Genomic DNA, 8216 nt, shown 5'->3' on the forward strand with positions numbered 1-8216 from the left:
AGTTACTCTGCCATATTTGTTTCCACATGGGTGCATTGTCGTCTTGCTCTTGCTATATGGTTAGATGGTAAGCTTCTTTAATCGTGAAGGTTCCCTTCGTGGATCGACCCCATCTCAGTATATCTGGGCCTGTTCTGATAGTTATTCTCCTTGACTTCATTTCTCTTATATATAGCTCTCTTTGTTTAGTATCTATATGTCTATCCCACACTTCTGGCTTCTTCCAGGTTCTCTAGGTCTCCTCCTGGCTTTCTTCATTCCATAACTCGCTTACATAATTCAGTCCTTCCTCCTTTTCTTTCTAGCAGGTGTTTCTAAGGCCCTGCATCTCCTTCAATTTATCTCTTTGCTGCCAGGCTTCATCCCAGAATTTAGTTGAATTTCCATTCCGTATTTCCCAGAATGCATGTTTGGATATAATGTTTTTGTTTTGATTGGCCAGGTCCCATATTGTGGAACCTCATGGCATTTCCTCCAGTCTTAGGATACCTTCAGTAGTTGTGGGCATGCTGTATTTTTGTGTCTAGATTCTTTTCCATAGGTCTCCTCCTCCCCTCATCCATCTCCACCACAACTTCGCTCCCATTATTTGATTCAGGGTATAAGGATCTCTCAGACCCAATCCCCCTTCTTCTTTACTTTTTGTCAGACCTTTCCAAGATATCAGAGCCCATTTATTTTGTTGCTTTGGCCCTCCCCAGATGAATTTTTTGAATATCTCTACCATTTTTGTACATGCCCCTTTGGGAATAGCTATTTCTGAAAGAGGGTAGATGGGAATTGCTTGTAAGACCGATCTGAGAAGCACTGCTCTTCCAGCTATATTCAGAGTTCAAAAGGACCAGTTTGCTAATCTATTCTTAAGTTTCTCAATGGTTTGTTGCCAATTCGCCATCTTTAAAGGGTTTGGGGCTAATTGGGTACCTAAGTATTTTGTGGGTAATTCCCCAGAGTGGAAGCCCAATATTCTAGTCAGGTGGGATTTGACATTACCCGGAGTGTTAAAAAGGAAAGTACAAGATTTCTCCTTGTTAATTTGAGTACCTGAAACTTCCATGAAAAGGTCAAGGATTTTTTTGACTCTTTTTACTTCTCTTAGAGAGACTGCACAAAAAAGCATAATATCATCTACAAATCGCTGGTGGGTAATCGGTAAGTTGCTTCCCATAACCTCAACCCTTTAATTTTCCTTTCTCTCAATTCTTTTTTGATGTATCTTCCCAGTCCTTCTGCCACAATGATGAACAGAAATGGGGATAGAGGATCCCCCTGTCTCAGCCCTCTTGTGGCATTGAAAGTTGAAGTTGGCATTCCGTTCAAAAGAATGGAGAAATTTGGTGTGGAAATCATATCATAAACCCACTTTATCCACCTATTGCAAAACCCAAATGCCGCTAATACTGATTTAAGGTATTCCCAGTTCAGACGGTCATATGCCTTTGAGAGATCCAATTTGATCATCATTCCCGCTTCCTTCTTATATTTCAAAGAATGCACCACTTCCTGAGATACTACCAAGCCATCTAGGATTTGCCTTCCTTCCACAAACCCAGTATGTTCTGGAGAGATAATGCTAGACAAAATTGGATTCAATCGTTTGGCCATCAGAGTTGCTATAATTTTATAAATTACATTACAAAGAGTAATGGGTCAAAAACCTTGGGCAGTTTCAGATTTAGCAGTTTTAGGAATAAGAGACAAGAGGGTTGAGTTTAGACCAGGACATACCTTCTGATTTCTTCGCGACTCTTCTACCACCTCCAGAATGTCGTGCCCCAAGAATTTCCAGCCCGCTTGGTAGAATTCCACTGTGAATCCATCTGGTCTTGGAGCTTTATTCTTCTTCATCCCTTTCACAATCTCTTCCACTTCCTCCAGGGTTGCAGCTCTCATAAGGGCTAGGTTCTAGTCTCTGGTGATCATACTTAGAATTTCAGTGCATATCCTTCCAATAGCTTCTTCTCTATTCGTTTGGGGTTCCGTAAGGAGGTCTTTGAAATGACCAACTAGAGTCTATTCCATTTCCTCATGTTGGGTTAGGCGAAGTCCCTCTTCATTTTTAATGGAGAAAATTCTATTTTTTTGTCGCTGCTGAATCATGGCTTGATGGAAAAATTTCGTATTCCTTTCTCCTTCTCTCAGCCAGTTCACTCTTGACTTTTGCTTCCATAAAATCTCCTCCTGTTTTCTTCGTTCTTCAATTTGACTTATCAATATCCCTTCTTCTCTGGTTCTTTCCTCGCTTCTGCCTTCTGATATTATTTCTTGCTGCAGAGTTCTCATTTTCTGGTCTAGAAGCTGCTGGTCTTTGAATATGTTCCCAAATTCTTCTCTATTCCATTTTTTAATCTTCTCCTTGAGTTCCTTTAATTTTAATTGGAATGTCTGCATTCTGCTTCTTCCCCTTTGTTGGCTCTGATTCCACCACTCTTCCACTTTTGTCATGAACTTCTGATCTCTGAGCCAGAAGGCCTCGAACCTAAAAGGGCGTTTCTTTGGACTAGCTTTAATGTCAATTTCTAGTTGGATCGGCCAATGGTCTGAACCCAGTCCTGGTAGGATCATTGTTTCAATAAATATATCCCTATTTATTATTTGTTCAGATATTAAGAATCTGTCCAGTCTTGATGCAATTTGGTTTTTACCTCCTCTTCTGTTATTCCATGTGTGAATCCCATTTATTGTGGGTATATCCACCAGTCTTTGTTCCATTATCATATCTCCAAAGGCTTCCATATCTGGATCTGTTCTTCTCAGGCCTCCTCGTTTTTCCTCGAGGGATGTGATCATGTTGAAATCACCTCCTACAATCCATGGTGAATCTGGGAATAAGCTTCGGATTGTTCCCACATTCTGAAGAAAGCTTCTGCGTTCTCCCATTAGATGGGGGCTGTATACCCCTGTGAGAAGGATCCATTCCCGAGAACCTATATTCCTGAATTTGCCTGAAAGAATTCGAGGCATGCTTACCCAATTTTCAAATTGAACTTCCTCTGGGTTCCAAAGAATTTCCAGGCCCCCTGCACTACCTAAGGCATCCTGACCCATTATTTCATAATGAGGATTGAATCTACTCATTATCTCTTTCAATTTCTGTTCACTAATCTTTGTTTCCTGAATTATCATTATGCTGGGTTTATCTCTTTTCAATTTGTCTCTTAGATATCTCTGTTTCCCATTACTGTTCAACCCTCTAATATTCCATGTTAAAATTGTTAGTTTAACAGTTTGAGCGGTTGTTGGAATACCTCTGAAAGAGGTATGACTCTTCCTAAATTAACCAGCATCTCTCCAACCATTTGGATGGTTTCGCTCATAGGTCGTCTTCCTCGTTTTCTTCCACCTTTTCTGGCATTTCCCATTTCTGTGCCTTGGCCTCCTTGTGCTCCTAGATGTTCTAGTTGGTTTGCTATGGCTACCCCTCCTTTCTCCTTATATTTTTGAAACATGTCCTTGTATAATTTCTTTTGTTCTTCTGGTATGAATCTTTCATCCAGGTGCCTCCATTCATGTAGAAGTCTCCTCATAACTTGTTCCTCTTCGCTCCCTTTGTCCTTTTGTGGATCTATCTCCATTTGGGTTTGGTCTTGGGGCATTCCCATGCTTTCTCCTTCCTTCTCCTGTTCCAAATTTGTTTGCATTGTGTCTTGTCCTTTTTCCCTTTTTGAAAGTTCTGCTGGTTCTTCTTCACTATCCTCCCTTTCCGTTTCCATTTCCTCTTCCTGAAGAACCCCGAACTTGTTTTGGTTTTCCGGGATTACTGTTTTGACAGGTGGTTTTATAGGGAACGCTCCTTTTTTAGGTTTCCTTCTGTTAAGCACTTCTTTGAAACCTTCCTCGTCCTCCTTGTTTGCCTCTGTTTCCTTCTTCTCTTCCTCTCTCATTCCTGCTACTTCTCCAGATGCATTCAAAGGACATTGTTTGAAGAGATGACCATATTCATGGCATCTTCTACAATGGAATGGGATATGCTCATAATCCACTGGTTGTTGCCAGACCTCATCATGGTACTCTACTTCAATATACTCTGGAAGCGGTTCTGTGATATTCATATATACACAGATCCTGGCATAGGATGTATATCTTCCTCTTTTAGTGGTCTCAGCTACTTTGACAAATGTCCCAATTGTGTTTCCTATTCCTTCCAAGATCTCTGGATCCCAGAACTCGATTGGGAGTCCGAACAGTCTGACCCAGATAGGTGCCGCTAGCATTTTTTCTTTGTCTAGGTTGTAGCATTCCTCCCAGTGCCTCATAAATAGACCAGCGTTGTTCAGGAAGTAGGGTCCTCCCTCAAAAATCCTCTCCTTGTCCTCCAGGTTAGAGAAAATGACTGTGAAAAAGCCCTTTGCCCCTAGTTTTAGGTCTATGTGTCCCTTGGGCTTCCATCTCTATTGTATCCATTTGGCCAGATCCTTCTCAGATGGCCAGATCCCTACAAACTTACAAATCAAAGCATGATCTTTCATGTATCCTCTATACTCTTCAAGTTTGTTGTTAGGGATTACAAACCTGGGTTTTTTCATTGCTCTGGGTAGGCATCTGCTTCCCAACCCTGCTTGCCAGTGAGCCCCCATGACCAGAATGTCTTTGTAACTTTTTCCAGTGCTCTCATGCGCCCCATTTATGCTTGGCTCAGCTATTGCTGAATTTTTATAGGAGGGGATCTCTCCCCTCCCGTCTCCGTCTGCCATTTCTCTGTCAATTCCGCCTGCCTACTATCTCCCGTCCTCCACTCGTCTCTGCACTCTTTAATTATCCGATCAGATGTGGGTGGTTGTAGGACTCCCCTGCACCTTGTCCCAGGGTCCGGTCTGCTAGAGCCGGCCCGTTCCGAAACCCTAACCCTACTTGTTTTCCTTCATCGCTTCCTCCACTCCAGATCGCTCCCCTCTACCATACAGATCCAAAATTCCCATGATGTTTTCGTCTCTTTCAATTAGAAGATTGTATTCTTATTATGAAGTATGATTCCCACACTTCTTGGCCTTATAATGAATTTATTGACATATATGAGAAGTTGTTTGACATCATATAGCATCCCGCTACATATGGTAATATTTTTCATTTCGGGTTGCTTGCCTTTCCCTTTCTCCTCAGTGATTTTAATCGTAAACTTATTTTGCAAAGCTTTTTCAATATCTCCTTCCACTTTAAATATAAACAAAATGTATATCTAAAAACTTCCCAAGGATATTCATACTCATCTCATAGTTCGATAAATAATTCTTGAGACTATCCCTGACTTAATAATCTCAATCTAACTAGAGACTTCTAATTCTAGTTGATAGATATATATATGAAATATTGACATGATTTCCAAATATATATATGAAATATTAACATGATTTATGGTTGATATATCTATATATATATATATATATATATATATATATATATATATATATATATATATATATATATATATATATGAGATATAAAGAAGAAGGTGTTGGGTGCTAAAAGGCGTCTTTCAAAACTCCTAATTGCCTCACATTAATTATCAGCCTGGGTAAGTCTTTTTATTCCAAGAGTGTACACAATATGTGCAATCTATAATTCCAGAGAGTAATGCTTAAAAATAAATTAATAAATTCAATACACGAGTAAACAAATGCAATCTTAAATCTCAAGCTTGTAACTTTAAGAGAAATAATTCATCTAAGCATCATAACTCAATCTCAAACAAAACCATATTTCTATCTTAATCAACCAATTCAAATAGTAATCAACCAAGAGCACCGTAGCATTAACTGAGCTCTTTCGGTTGGACTTAAACTACTGGATAGAAGGAAAGCATTTAATCAATAACACTCTATTCTTTAATTAACCAGGAATGATTCTTTAGCTGATAACTAATTCAATCCTCGACATGAATAAATAAAAACCAACTAAGACTGCACATTAATGGAATGAATACCAAAAATCTGAATCAACGAAAGTAAATCAACTGCAAAGCTGTAAAGCAGAATAAACTTGCAAGAAATGGAAAAAGGTATAAAACAAGGAACAACAGTAAAATCCACTAGAGACCGGGCCCTAGCCACTAGCGAATACTGTTGAGCTACTTCAAAATATCCGAATGAATAGCAACACAAGTTATATATTAATCATCAAAGTCACTTGTCATTTCAATACGTTCTCGTTCTTCAGAATCACACTTCTGTAAATTAAAATTACAATTGAAGTAAAAACCGAGAGATCCCTCTTTAGTCTTCCCTTTTATAGTCAAAAGGAAAAAGATAAATGTGATCCCTCAGGATTAGGAGATCCGGAGGGATTCACAACTAAATGTTATCTTCAAACAATTCTTCTATCTCGCGTTGATATTCTTGACTCGTTCCTTGGTTTGACTGCACATGACGTGTCTCATTTCCCTCGATTAGCTTTTTTTGTGCTGACTTGGGAACAACAGTTGTTCCATCTATTGTTTTTCTACATAAAAAACAATGAGAGTTAGTTTGGTCGATCAAATTGTATCAAGAGTAGTTTCATTCATTTCTTATCAAAATCCTATCAATATGTTATTATATCATGGCACAAAATGGTTAAGAAAAGAGGAAAAAGACAATAATCATGAGTAAATACATACCTATTGCAAGGCTCAACAGAAAGTAAAGCAAGAAAGAGATATTTTTAGATTTCCCTTCCAAATGAGAGGTATTGGAATTGTTTCGTATTGATTTTTAGAAATAAGTGGGTGTTACTACTCATTTCCTTGGAAAATTGATTTCTATGCATTTGCAAACTCTATATCCAAACTAAATTAATTCAAGAAAGAGACTACAGGTCAAAAACAATAACCTGCAATAAAATTCTCTCTCTCTCTCTCTCTCTCTCTATATATATATATATATATACAAAACAACAATGAGTAAGTATGTCCTACTTGACCATACCATTACTCCATTTAATAAGTGCATGACTCATCTTGAAGAAAAGAAGAAAATAGAAGATCCATAACACAATCATATGGAATTTTTGAAGTTGGAAAAGGAAGTAAGTCACAATTTTATTATGCTCATCACAGTTTATAATGAAAAATTTGTTCAACTCTAAATGTTTTTGAAAGAATCATGCAAAATTCCATACAGACACAAAAGTTATTAGAGAAAAACTTCATATTTATTGTGGACCTAATCAGCTATGCATACTGGATTTATTGTTCTTCATACAAATATTATTTCTCATAAAATATAATCCAACATGTTGGACTATGAAACAATTCAACAAACAAAAAGAAGGGAAGTATAATGTCTTTCTAGCCACTGTAATCTATAAGGAATATTGAGAGTTGGGCTACCATCATACACAACGGAGTATACTAAAAAAAATCCATTAATAGTTTCCTCTATGAAAGGATCAAATTTATAGCACAACGATTACAACGACTCCACTGGATGAGAAGGAATATAAAACAAGTTTTCAACATTATTAGTGTATGCAAACAAAACTGTAAAATTTATGGATAATGATGAGAAGGAAGATCAAGCAATTTTTCAGCACTATTAGCGTATGCAAACATAACTGTAAAATTTATTTAGAGTATGTAAACATAACTATAAAATATGACGTTTATGTTAAATTCACATTCACCATCTCCGGTTATTGAATCTCTCACTAAAATTTCAATTGAATTGAAGGGAATATAGGATAATATGACAGATAGAAGATAAACAAATCTATGGAGAATAATTAAGTTTGTATTTGTGGATGAGAGTTACTTGGCTTGTTTAATTATTCCACATTTACAGAGTACACTAATCCACTCAATCATGGAATTACCACGTCACTGTATCACCAAGATAACACCAAATTAACGATCTTAGCCAAGACTGCAAGTCCGCATGTTTTTAACGTAAAATTATAAACCAAACATCAAGCATCCAACAGATTCCATACAACGCGGAGGGAGTTTACTTGTCATAACCACTCTACGTGATTTGATGTGATTCGATATATTCAATAACTGCAACAGGAATTAATAAACATCTTGTTTTAATCAACATTCATGCCAAGGGAACTGCTTTGAAGTTGGATTATTCTCAGCGAAAATGACAAATTGAAATATGACTTTAGTTTATAGATTAAGAATCATAATACACTACACATCACTAGGACAGGAGCGCGCAAAGTATGGCACATAATATCATCTGTGGCACAGAGGAGCGCACAAAATATGGCACATAATATTGTGTATGGCACAAAGGAGTGCG

The sequence above is a fragment of the Pinus tabuliformis genome, chromosome 4_1 (genome assembly GCF_031772625.1).
Source record: "Pinus tabuliformis cultivar Carrire ecotype Pingquan chromosome 4_1, CPIR1, whole genome shotgun sequence".
NCBI classification, from domain to species: domain Eukaryota; kingdom Viridiplantae; phylum Streptophyta; class Pinopsida; order Pinales; family Pinaceae; genus Pinus; species Pinus tabuliformis.